General features: G+C 38.5%; 1 long non-coding RNA gene across 1 annotated transcript in view; it reads right to left on the bottom strand.

Annotated features, from left to right (window-relative positions):
• LOC139046183 (uncharacterized) overlaps positions 1-13,337 on the bottom strand; it is a 36,740-nt gene extending 23,403 nt beyond the window's left edge. Inside the window, exon 1 of the long non-coding RNA XR_011505851.1 lies at positions 12,233-13,337. This is a non-coding gene — a long non-coding RNA (uncharacterized lncRNA). The remainder of the gene's footprint in view (positions 1-12,232) is intronic.
• Between the last annotated feature and the right edge of the window lie 705 nt (positions 13,338-14,042).

Raw genomic sequence — 14,042 nt, 5'->3', positions numbered from 1 at the left:
CTCAACTATATTATTACTGTAGTCAAATTTGCTTGATAAACCCAATTGTTTTCATCATCCCCATTGTCCATAAAATTATCTTTCTCTAAGTCCCATGGGTGGTTTAAAAAGAATGTGGATGAGCAGTGAGTGTATTTCCTGACTCACAGTCTTGCTTTTCTTCTTACAGCCTGCAGTTGTCCTTAGAGTTGGAACTCATATTTTAATTACTGCCTATGGTTTCTATATACTCTGTATTAGTTTTCTATTGATGCCATAACAAACTACCACAAAGTTAGTGGCTTATAACAACACATGTTTATTATTTTAGAATTCTATAGATTTAAAAGTCCTACACAGACTCACTGGGCCAAAATCAAGGTTTCAGCAGCGTTGTGTTCCTTACTAGAGAAGGAATGAGCTCTGTGTTAGGTCCAAGCTTGGGCCATATGATCCAGTAGTTCTTTTGTGGTGCTAGAGGTATCAGTATTGGGAAAAGAAGTTGTCTAGACTTTATGGCAAGCCCCATTGGAAGAAGCTCAGTGAACACCTGTGGGGTCCTGGAGCATAGTCATGCCATCTACAGTGGAAACTATGTGTGTTTTGAGAAACAACCACTGGAATGGTAGTGGGCCTTGGTAGAAATGGAGCACCTGACTTTGTTGTTGTTAGTTCCACTGAGTATATTCTGACGCTTAGTGATCCTGCGTGCAGCAGAGTAGAACCCTGCCTGGTCTTTTTGAGCCATCCTCTCACTTTCCAGTGCTATATCAGACAATGCTCCGCTGCTATTCATAGAGTTTTCATGGTCAGTTACTTTTGAAGTGGTGAACAGTTCCTTTTTCCTAGTCTGTCTTAGTCTGGGAGCTCTGCCAAAATCTGTCCACCTTGGGTTACTCTGCTGATATTTGAAATACTGGTGGCATAGATTTCAGCATGGCAGCAACACTCAGCCACCACAGTATGACAACCCACAGATGGACGGTGTGGTTCCCTGACCGGGAAAGAACCCAGACTGTGGCGGTGAGAGCGCCAAGTCTTCGTCACTAGAGCACCTGACTGTGGGACATTATGTGAGGACAGAGTTGGAACTGCCTATGGTGAGCGGGATCCTGTCAGACCCATCAACTCATTAGTTGGGCAGACCCATTAATAATTCACTATAACTTGAAAGGGATACATCTAGGATCAAGTGTAAGCAGCACCAGAGAGCATAAGCAAGCTGCATGAGAAGTAGCCCTAATGCCCATGGCACCACCACTGTTGTGTCAGCATCTCTCTCTCAGATCATGCCTAAGGGTGTTTGGGGACTGACTTAGTATATAGATGTACAATGGATGGTGGCTGAATTACCACCTAACTCAGGGGTGACCTGAGACAGTGAAGACTGTAGATAGAGAAAACTCTCCTAAGTAGAAGAGCTTCAGTTATGAATCTGGTCATCTACACTGTGTTAAAAGAATAGAGGCCTAAAATTAGAATATATAAAGATCAACTGGCAGTGATCAAGGCTTTGGATAGTTAACAGGAGCCTGGAAGGAAAAGATTATAAGCAAAAGAATAGACATATGAGAATGGGCATGAGTTGTGAATATTGTTGAATGTTAATACCCGCAAGAGAACATCCCTCACAAAAGAGGCAAGAATTAGGGGCTGGCCCCGTGGCCGAGTGGTTAAGTTCGCGCGCTCCGCTGCAGGCGGCCCAGTGTTTCGTTGGTTCGAATCCTGGGCGCGGACATGGCACTGCTCATCAAACCACGCTGAGGCAGCGTCCCACATGCCACAACTAGAAGGACCCACAATGAAGAATATACAACTATGTACTAGGGGGCTTTGGGGAGAAAAAGGAAAAAAATAAAATCTTAAAAAAAAAAAAAAGAAAGAAAAAGAGGCAAGAATTAAAAATGACCTAGCCAGGAACATTAGCCTGCCTATCTCATTGGCCACTCTATTCTGCTCCAATGGGCACATGAATAAAGTGGCCTTGATGGTAGTGGTGGAGGCTCTCTATGTGCCCAATGGCATTTGCTCCTACTATCTGATCTACCTAAAGCCAATGTCAAAGGTCCAAACAGCCAAGAATAAAGACTAACATTGAATCCCCATTTTGGCACCATTCCTCGAGGAGACCAAGTGGTCAATTGGTGCCATGTTTGACTACATTTGACCCCTTCCATTCTGGAAGGGCCAGCAATTTCTTCTCCAAAGGATATGTAAATATTCTGAACTTGGGTTTGCCTTTCCTACACAGAGGGCCTCAGCACTACTACTTGAAGTTTTATGGAGCGATGGATCCACTGGAATAGGATCTCACACTATACTGCTTCAGACCAAATGACCAACTTTGCGACAAAGAAGCTATTTGCTTACCTGGGTCATACACCATCAGAGGCCATATAATCTTTTTAGAAGATTCGGCTAAAATGTTTCAATGAACTGCTAAAGGCCAAGCATAGGCAATCATCAGTGTGTAGCTACAGAGGGCTGCAGCTTTTCCTCCCTGAACTTCAGCAGATGTTCAAAGGGAAGACTGAGGGGACTCCTGAGAACATTTCCTGGTAATGTCAACCGAGAAGGAGAAACAATAGCCAATGTCAGAAATCCCAACCAGACCCATCTGCCTAATCTCTCATAGAACATAGGCTTAATTTGCAGGGGAGAGAGCAAGAACATCTGTCATCTTTCTATGCTGGAAACCCATTTCAACTCGAAGAGAATAGGAAAAATAAAGCTATACCTGGGGGCAGGGTGGAAATATTTGCTAGGTCCAGCACTACAGGTAGAGTGGGATTAGATCAATTGTGAAGGCCATGCTCCACAAGTTCAGAGAGGCTGCTAATTCTGAGGACCAGAGAATGCCCTTCCTCCTCTCTTCCCACCACTAAGATAACAAACACTGAATGAAAATAATAGTGGAATACAGCTGGGAGAACTGGAAGAGACGTTGAGAAGTACTCCTTGGTAAATTAGCCCACATCTAAACACGAGGTATCACTAAAGGAATATGAAAACTCGGGGGCACTGAGGGTGACCATACCAACAGCAAACTTCAAACCCAACCCAGCACTTCACTAGATTAACACAAACCCCTACACTAAAGGTGTAGAAGAAGGAAATATATGCTCATCTCCAAGCAAAAGACAAAGTCACCTCAGAATCTATTGTGCTATACAACATATCTGGCTTCCAACAAAAATTACAAGGTATTTGAAAAGTCAAGAATAAATACAGTCTGAAGATACAAAGTAATTTTCAGAAGTAGCCTCAGATATGACCCGGTTGCTGGAACTGACAGAGAATTTAAAATAACTATGAATAACATGTTAAAGGGTCTAATAGAAAAGTTAGACAACATACAAGAACAGATGGGAGATTTTAGCACAGAGCTGGAAACTATAGGAAAGAATCAAATTAAGTGGAATACTAGAAATCAAACACACAGTAACAGAGATAATGAAGTTTTCTATATCCTTCATTTTTCAGATCTCTGAAAATGAAATTCAGTTGTTTTTAGCTCCTTATTTTACACTTTACCAATACCAGATCTCAGGTGGATTTGACTTATCAAGTATTTTAAACCTACCTATATTTCTTTTGAATTGCTTGAGTAATAAAATGAATAAAAACAAGCAAATCCAATAGAAAGTTATTTTACTGACTCAGTTGTGTTTAAGTATGTGTGTGTGTGTAAATGTATCTTTAAACTGATTTCATCAAATTTAATCAAAACAGCTGAATTAATTTCTGAATAATGTCACTAATTTTAAGTGGATGGGTTTGGGTGTAAAGAGGGGAAATGGCTTTTTGCCTGAAACTAGAAATGATACTTAATCTAGAAATTTCTGTATATCAGACAAGCATGCAACTCTTTAGACAACAACAATTTTCTATTTTAGCTTAGACTAAACTTCCCAAGGAATTCCATTAAATTGAATTGTGCTGTGGAAACATAACACTCTGTGTGATATAAAACAGCCCCCAACAATTTACTAAATTGCTTTTTCATTAAGCTGTATTTTTAAAAATATAAATGATCTGTTTAAGCATTTCTCCTCAGCATAATACACATAAGATCAAGAAAATCTTGAATGACAAGCTAATTAGTGTTCTGTTGAATAGTGATATTAAAAAAATAGTAATCGTACTTGTAAATTCTACCCACAGGTACTGCTGTTAATAGTTCTATTTCTTATTTGTTAAGTACTGACAGTGAGCAGACACAGCCCCTGCCCTGGGGGCTTATAATAGAGCCAACACAGCCAAGGAAATCTGAACAAACTATGCCTGTTAGTGTGAGGCTTTGGGACTTACATCCATCTATAAATTTCTCTTTCTTTTCTCTTCATTTCTCCCCCTTTCTTCTTGTAAAACACTGTATATAAAGTAAATACATTACTGTAGTTTTTTTCAGATTTCTCACTGGTAGTTTACATTAAACAATGTTAGTTTGTAATATAGAAAGACCTTTAATATTGTTTAAGTAGAGATCACTGAAAGTTCTTGACAGCTTTTCACAGAGAACTTGAGATTAAATCCATAATATCTGTAACATAATAAAAATATTTTAAGTACTCAAATTATCTTTTCTCATGTCCAGACAAGGGGGAGCTATTTTAGTTGGATAACAAAATGAAGGAAATAAGACCCGTTAGCTACACACTCCTGATTCACAGCTGTTTGATGTCATTGTTCTACCTAACAGTTTTTCTATATTGTATCTGAGGCTTTACAAGTGGATTTTGTTCTAAAGCAAGGTTTCCTTAAGAAATTTTTCAAAAAGCCTTAGAAGCAACGTCAAATATATATATATATATATATGAAGTAAATCTTTTAGTTAAGCTTGTAAATATAGTGTAGAATTACACATTGAACATTTGGAAATCATGAGTTTAATGTGTTATAAATTAACTATTTAGATCAATAGAAATACATTGTTGTCTTCCTAGAAGAGAACACCATCATTTTTCACAAAGTATTTTGAAACAAAAATCAAGATCTAGCACATATATATAAGTTTCTGAGATGGAAAACCAGTTTATAATCTATCTTGAATTTTTATAAGAGTTTATTTATCCTGAGATAACATTTGAAAGGCTTTCCAGAAACAAGAAGACATAGGTTTCTGGTTCTAATTTAAATAGTCATATGATATGTGACCTTAATGTAGTAAGAGGTATTCTGGCCAGGGTAGTTTCTTCTATGGATCAAGTGTATTTTTGTTAAATTGTAAAAATTTAAAACAAATGTCTCCCAAGCTGAAAAAAAACCTCAAGGGCATCATCAGTCATAGGTTTAAAACACATGCCCAAATAATTAACAGCTAAATCACAGTAGAAAAAAATAAGAGCTTTTCTTGAACAATTTGTGGTATTATTTAAAGTTTTCTCTTAGAAGGCAATTGTTCTAGAATGACTGATTTTCTCTTTGCACTTTCACTCAATAAACATTAATGAGTCAATTATGTAAAAGTAAAATTAAAGCAAAACAGAGAAGCATTGAGCATTCTGAATTGTGATTTTTTTCTTTTAAAAATTCTCTAGTAGAGTTTTTTAAAGTTAAAGCGAATTAAATGATACAATAGAAAATGTTATGAAAAGTTTCTCTCTGTAATTATCTCTATTCCACCTAACACACATTCACGTTCCTTTGACGTGTTTTAACAGTTTGTTGGACACAATGCCATTCCTTTATGCATATTCATACAAATATATACACCCACTAGATCTCAGAGGAAATACTATGTACAGTACATTATGACTGACTTTACTAAAAACTTTTTTTTTTTTGGTGAGGAAGATTCACTCTGAGCTAACATCTGTTGACAATCTTCCTCTTTTTTTGCCTGAGGAGGATTAGCCCTGATCTAACATCTGTGCCAACTGTCTGTATTTTTTGTATGTGGGTCGCTGCCACTACATGGCTTGACAAGTGGTCTATGTCCATGCTTGGGATCCAAACTGGTGAACCCAGGCCACCACACCATGGGGCCAGCCCCTAAAAATTTTATAATATAATGTATACCTTTTTCTATATTAGTAGAAAAAGGCTAATGCTTTTTCAAAGTAATTGAGAATTTTCCGTAGCAAAGCATGCTGTGAATTATTCAATCATTTGCATAATGACGGACAATGACGCTTTCCTCCAGTTTAGTGTTATTACAAACAGTGGTGCCATAAACATCCTTGTATGACATCCTTAGGTGCCTGGGCTTCTGTCTCTCCAAGATAGATTTCTTCAAGTGGGATTGCTAGATCAACAAAACGTACTATTTTAAATTTTGTTAAAGATGGCCAATTTCGTTTCCATAGAGGACTCAGCACACACTCTCAGAAGCAAAGAAAGACTGTTCCCAACTTTCACACTTCATCTGCACTGACTCTTACCACTCTTTTAATTTGGGCGCTGGGGGCTAAAAAAAATCAAAACAGGATATTTTTGTAATAATCTGCATTACTCTCTCTAGTGGTGAAATGGAGCATCTTTTCGTATGAATGTTTCCCATTTGCATTTCTTTTTCTCTCCTTATTCTGTGCTTTACCCATTTTTCTTTCTGACTACTGGTCTTCTTTTAAAATTAATTTATTGGAGCTCATTTTCTATTAGAGACATTAACCATTTGTCCTATGTGGTTTTTTTGGTTATTTTTAATATTATATTTTATAATATGCACAGTTTTTAAAAAATGAAGTGTCTTTTTTTTATTATGACTTTTAGCCTTTCTATATTGTTTCAAAGATTATTAAACTATTCCCCTATATTGTAATGATTTTTTTGCCACTGGAATATTAGAGAATCAGCAGTAGTAGAGGTTGGATCCACATTAGTGAAGGGGAGTAGAGGCTGTGAGTTTATGAATAGCTTCCATACACGCCACCGATGCTTTTCAGTTCTACCCTCATTGATCAACGACGAGTACGTGGAGAAAAAGGCCGGCTGATCAGGGAGGGCTGTTTTGTATAATCCAGGAATGAGCCCCTCTCTCACAGAGGGGGGCTTTGAGGAGCATTCACATGGGACAAGAATATCTTCCACTCTGGGAAGTTCTTGAACTTCCACTTCAAGAAGTTCATACACATAATTCTTATACAGACTTCTTTCTCACCAATCCTTTAATCAGATTCCATCCCAGTTTCTTACAACCTTGGCAAACCATTTACCACCGTTCATTAATCAGTATAGAAACTTAGTTCATGCCATGCCTCTTTCCAGCCGGGTGGACAAAAAAGATGTACTGCTTGAAATTCAGCCCACTGTCCTTCAGGACAACTCCAGAGTGGGGCTGCAACTTTGCAACAGTCCACTTGTGGTTGATGCCAGCAAATTACACAGAGCAACCTATGAACCAAGCCTGAATTTATTCCTCTTTTGTTGTCAACTTGTCTTAGAGAAGTTCCCATGAAACAATAGATAAGGTTTGTGGGAGGGACTTCAATGAGATAAGAGTAAGCATGCTCATATTTTCAGAGAATGGTTTATGAAAAATGAGGCCTTCGGCACCTGCTAGATGTAGTCCTGTATATGCAATTCTCTTCGGCGTGATAGAGTTTCTGGACAAGTTTAGCTAGTTTCCTTTCTCCCTCCTTCTCTCCCTTTTTTCCTTTCTTCCTTCTTTCTACCCTTCCTTTTTCCTTTCCTCCATCTATCAGCAAATATTTACTAAACAACTATTATATACCAGGTGTCATTCCAGAGTCTGGGGAATAGTGGTGAGCAAGACAGACCAGTCCCTTCCTTCATGGTGTTAATATTCTAGTAGAACAGAATAGCACTTGATTCGTGATGGGCAGCTCAGTTTGCCTGGTTGTCAGCTATTCCATAGTCAGGTCTTCAGTCTCAGTCATATCCTACTAGAAAGCCAAAAGCTTTTTTTAAAGAAGGGAATAGTTATTTGCAGAATGGGGCATGGCAATGCTCCAGAATTTTTAGGGCCTCCATTTTGACTTTCTAATTGTGTCTTGCCGCCGCCCCATACAGGGATGAGATAATGCACCCATGCTGACGCCTCTCTTAATTCCCTGGGTCTATAAGGTAGAGAGGCAGAGCTATTTTCACCCCAATAAGATCACTGGAAAAACTTTGGTTGCATTGAATCATACTCAAAGTATGTCATCCTTTGGATCAACTAAATAAGTAGATTGGAAAGGCTCACTCAAATGAGGTGTATGTTTTCTCTAAAATCCAAAGAACACATAAAATGTTTTTCTTACTGGTTGGGGTGCAAGTAACAGCAAAATATTTCTTTACTTTGAAAGGGAGATTCTTACATGGCCCAGATCACTGGACTCCCAGAAACTTCACTGAGGGTAGGCCCTTAATTTCCCACTCATTAGTATACACGCTTTCCATCCAGACTGGCTACATCATACTCTCTGTTGTATCAGCATCATTATTAATTTAAGGGGCACTCATTATATCCCTTGAGGGAACAGAAACTTTAATGTTCTTGTGGACTAAATTATGGAAAGCATTAGAGAATAGACATAAAATCCAGGAGATCGTACTCTGATCTCTTGCAGGTAAAAACAAATTGTATCCATTGCTTTATATTTATAGGGATAAAGGAAAAAATGTTACCAAATCAATAGCTGCCTATTAATTGTCAGGGACTGTATTAATTTGCCCAAGTAAAAAGACCACATCTAGAATAGCAGCCAAAATCAACTAAATATACAACTATGATTTATTATTCTCCAGGGTCTATCTGTCATCTGCACAGGTGAGTTAAATAGGAATATGAAAAAAAAGTTACCATCTTTGCATCTTCTAAGTCTTTGATAGAGGCACTAATATCTGTAGTTTCACGGTAATTCAGGATTACTTTGATTTATAATTTTGGTTTGGAGGGGGGAGTTCTAGGTTTTCCATTTGGTGTCTTATTGCACTAGGCCTTACCCTATGTACCTGGAAGCCCATGTGGGAGATCTGCCAATTCTCAGTATTTCCATTCCTAGAACATATTCAGCAAGTGGAGAAAAAACACAGCATTGTGACAGAGATTGCCAGATTTTCACTGAAATCTGCTTCCTCTTTTCCCTTGATAAAATGTGAGGCTATGTTTCCTATCCTCCCTTGCTTATAGAGATTATCTTATAATTAGATTTTTCCAAAAGAATGTGAACAGGCATGATGTGTGCCACTTCTAAGATTTTTTTTTAGACATGCCTGCCTCTTCATATGCCTTCCCCTTCCATAGGCTGGGTGCAGACAACAAGGTTATGGGACATGGAAGAGCCCTAAGGAAGGAGCCTGGGTCCTAAAGTATAAGCAACACCTGCCTGGACTGTTACCTAAGTGAGAAATATATTTCTATTGTGTTTCAGCGATTATATATTTGGGAGTATATTTGTTACCATGGTCTTATAAATACAGTGTGGATTCAGGATTTCACTGGGCCTATCATAAGCAGACTCAGATCAAAAGTCATTTATGACTTTCAGAAGCCCCTACTCTGACATGTAAGTTGCAATGGATGTTGGGTCCTCAGGTATTAGTGTTTTCTCAGAGCTGGTGTTCAACAATAGCACTCAAAAGATCTGGGCATATTCTATTCCTCAAAGCAAAATGATATTAGTAACAGTGACAGGTTCTTTTCTGGCAGGCAAGAAGGAGATGGACTTATAGACAATGTTATCACCAGGTCTTCTCAGGGGCGTCCAAGCATTCCTTCATTCAAGGGACTGAGGGCTATGTACTGAGCCAGGTCCAGGAATTTGGTAATAAGACCATGATCCTCTATTGTAATGGATCCTCAGACATAGAGGATATTTTTATTTGTTAGCTTGTTCTATTTTGTTTTTATACTTTTTAAACACAGAACAACCTATCCATTTCACTCCTAATAATCTTATGATGTATTAGCAACCACCAAAATCTCTACTGGTCAGGCTCTTTAGATCATATTGCCAGTAACCAGAGTCTTGCCCCTAAGGTTAAGTGCCACTAGGTCACCCAAGGTCCTAGTTGCCCCATTAGAGTCAGGGAGACCATTTCAACTGCATCCCACAATGGTATTTGCAGCTTCCAAGAAAAGCCCACCAATGTATTTTTAAAGAGGGTGATAGGCCCCTTATCAATTTATTTCTCAAGGCCTTGAAAAAAGGAACAACTTCTAGACCTTCCAAGGAGACATACATTTCACTTGATCAATTGCTTCCAGCACTCCAATCTTCTGGCCTTTGGATTTCTTCCCAGCAAACCAAGGAAGTTATGAAACAAATAGAAGTTAGAGATTCTTTTAGTCCACTGATAGAAAGCCCCTGGATTTCAGCACACACATGCCTTGAAGTAAGAGTTTTGGAATTTGAGCCTCTCATTGGTTTTGCATAGGACCATTAGATGCAGGTACCCCACCTTGCCCCATGTTTCTTAAATTCTATACAGCAAGCTCTCGGTTGCAGAAAATTCTGCACTCAGTGTGCATTTCATTCCAGTAGCCCAGAGACAATAATTTAAAGGTAAACTTTGTCACTGTGTGTCATGGACTGACAGATTCCTACTGATGAATACTAACAGAATGTTCATTGCCTCCAACCCCAACTATGCACAACTCCCTAGATTTTTCTGAGGTCCTTTTGACTGCAACCTGTTCCCTGACAACAATTTGTTAAAGTCATGGATTTTGCTTGTAGCAACAGAATTGGATTGTGGTTAGCCTTAGCAGAAAAGAATTTCATACAATTATGTCATTGTGTAGCTTAAAGAATTGATGGGAAGGCTAGAAAACCAAGCTTTGAAAGGAGACAGAAACCCCAGGAAGCTGGGCAGCTATCATTATAGCCAAGGCCCAATCACTGGAATAGCTGGTTAGGATGCTTGTGCAGCTGGCTAAGGACACTGAACAAACTACCAGCACTATCACCACCACAGCTACTGGCCACTGCTGATGAAGGGAATTGCAGATTGCTTCTCTTTCCTTTGTGCTACTTGTTCCAGACCTGCCAGCTATGAACATTCAATTAGCTAAGCCTAGGTCATGAGTCTGCACCCTAGTGGATAAGAAGAATGAGAACTGGACCTTTAGTGGGAATAAATACCCTTCCATCCCAGCATGATTCTTAACTGGGGGATTCCCATGACACATGAAGTGAGGTCAAATGATAGGCGGCCAAAACCTCAGCAAAGTAAATGTCCATAACACCCCACTAATACAAAATTCTACTTTTATTTCATGCCAGTGGTTACTTTCCCATCACTAGTCAACAGAGTATTTTGCAAACTTTTTTTTGCCAATAGAGTCCTTTTTGTCTGAGAATAATTCTGAAAATCTGTTTTGGTACATGCATTTTTAATACTTAGGATAATCATAGAACTGTAGACATTACCAGCATAGCTTCATCTCATCTGAGTCCTTCTCCCATCACTGGCAGGATCACATATAGACGACACTATCTTTGATTTCCTTCATTCAATTATTCAGTACACATTTATTGAGTATTTAGGAGACTGGGGCGTTTCCTCTAAGATGCAGCACTGCAAATGGTGTTGGAGTTAAGCACGCTGCTGAGGAAGAAAGGATACTAACTTATCTAACACAAGATACTTAAGGATTTCTGTTAGATATAGTGGTTTTAGTCTTCAGATAATGATCATTACAGTGATGATCATTGCTACTTAGTAGGATGCTGCTCCAAGGAAAGCAATGGAAAAGTCCAAGGAGGAAGCTTTTGGTCCTGGATCAATATTTTTTATCTTGGTATTGGAATCCCAACATGCATGTGTAAAAAGTAAACTTTCAGGGGCCGGCCCCGTGGCCAAGTGATTAAGTTCACACGCTCCACTTCACTGGCCCAGGATTTCGCCAGTTCGGATCCTGGGTGTGGACATGGCACTGCTCATCAAGCCATGCTGAGGCAGCGTCCCACATAGCACAACCAGAGGGACCTACAACTAAAATATACCATTGTGTACTGCGGAGTTTTGGGAAAAACAAGGAGAAGAAGAAGGAGAAGGAGAAGAAAAGATTGGCATCAGATCTTTGCTCAGGTGCCAATGTTTTTTTTAAAAAGCAAACTTTTAGTGACAAAGAAACTTTTTACATAAGTGGTATATGAAAAGGCCTAAAGTATGGTTTTTTATTGTTCATAAAGCTGAAGAACTTTATTATAACATACTTTACTGTTTTGAGGATTGAGTATTCTCATTTTTATATTTTAATCTTGGCCTCTTTTACTACTGAGAAAACTTAGAATACTTATTTAGGTAAAACCAATTCCTGTATTGAGTTTTATATGTAATCCAAACAAACCCGGCTCACCTCATGCCCCGTGTTGCACTCAGAAATAAAATGCAAGTCCACATCACCCCTCCCTGCAAAAAAAACAGCAATAAATGTTTATATGCTTTAAGATGCTGAAAAGTTTATATAACACATAACAGAACTTTGTAATAATCTTCTCATTTATCAATCTTTCCAAAGCCCATTCATTACAGCATAGAAATTGCCACTACAGCCTTTTGTCTCACTTTCTCCAAAAGTTCAATGAAAATCTCAAAACTCAGTTTTCACAGGATTTTTTCTTTTGCATTACCTCTTCTTTCCTTCTCAGATATGTTATTTCTTCTAATAAAATAGCTCTTTGAACTACATGGGTTTGGAAGACCAGCTTTTACCGTATTAACTAACTGCTTGGCCCATGTGCTGAGCAGGGGGAGTTTAGCACGTCTCTTAGAAGGCAGGAGAGAGGGAAGGATATGTATTTTTATATATTTTAATTTTACCTGTCCTATAGCATTATGCTCACATTTGTCAATATGTTCTTATTTTATAATAGTCTGGAAGGCAAAAAACTAACAGTAATTATTTCTAGGGACTAGAATTGTGGGATAGTTGGAGGGATTTGGGCAAAATCAGATATTGAACAGATAATTACAAATAAGTACTGGGTCAAGAAAGACTATGAGTAGAAAATCAGGTACTATTATGGTGTTGAGCACTGAGACCTAACTTGGTACTTATGATGCTTGGGGAAGAGAAGAGGAGGGGTGTGTGAATAATAAGTAAGAGTTATCTAAGCTATTGCACAGGGTGGGCGGGGACGTGTTTAGGGCAGAGGGAACAGCACGTATAGTCCCGAGGCTGGAGAAATCATAGTATGTTTTAAGAATTGAGAGAGATCCAAAAGAGGAGGATAGGATGTGATGGTGCTGAAGATAGAAAAGGACTCAGATTACACAGGGCCTTTACGTTATGTTAAGGAGATTGAATTTTGTTCTATGAACACCAGAAAGCCACTGAAGAATTTTAATCAGAGGATATTATTTTCATTTGAGATGACCACCATCTACAGAGTAAACAGTGGTGGTGGAGTCAAAGAGAACACAAGAGAGGGATGAGTTGGGTGTTATAATGTTTCCACTGAGAGACAATTGCATCAGGTTAGGGCTAGAAGCGCTAGAGAGAGTAAATGAATTTAGGAGCTGTTTAAAAGAAAAAAAATGCCGTTCCCTAATGACTGATAGGATGTTGGTGATAAAAATGATAAATTAGTCAAGGATGACTTCCTGGGCTCGCGGTTTGAGCATCTGGGTGGGATGGATGGTCGTAGCTCCTACTTACCTGGGGAATTCTGGAGGAGGATCCCTATTTTCTATACATATATTCATTGATGTCTAAAATTGAAGCATTGAGAATGTCACATATTCATCTTAAGACTTTCCTTAAGTAGGTTTATTGAGATATAATTTACATACAATAAATTTCATCAATGTTAAGTGCACAATTTGAATGAAGTTTGAAAAATACGTCCTGTAACCAGTACTGTAATAATATAGAACATTTCCATTACGCAGGAAACTTCCCTCATAGCTTTTTGCCCTCTGTGCCCCTAGGCCAGCCCCAGCTCCTAGCACTGATCTGCTTTCTATCACATTAGTTTTGCCTTTTCTAGATTTGCATATAAATGGAAGCATTATTCACTTAGAATAGTACTTTTGAGCTTCATCCACATTATTACATGCATCAGTAGCTTGTTTCCTTTTATTGCAAGTGAAAATCCACTATAAGGATATAGTAAAATATGTTTATTCATTCACCAGTTGATGGACATATGAGTTGTTCCCAGTTT

Source organism: Equus asinus, chromosome 9 (assembly GCF_041296235.1).
Source record: "Equus asinus isolate D_3611 breed Donkey chromosome 9, EquAss-T2T_v2, whole genome shotgun sequence".
Lineage (NCBI taxonomy): Eukaryota > Metazoa > Chordata > Mammalia > Perissodactyla > Equidae > Equus > Equus asinus.
This window is presented reverse-complemented; position numbering and strand designations above follow the sequence as displayed.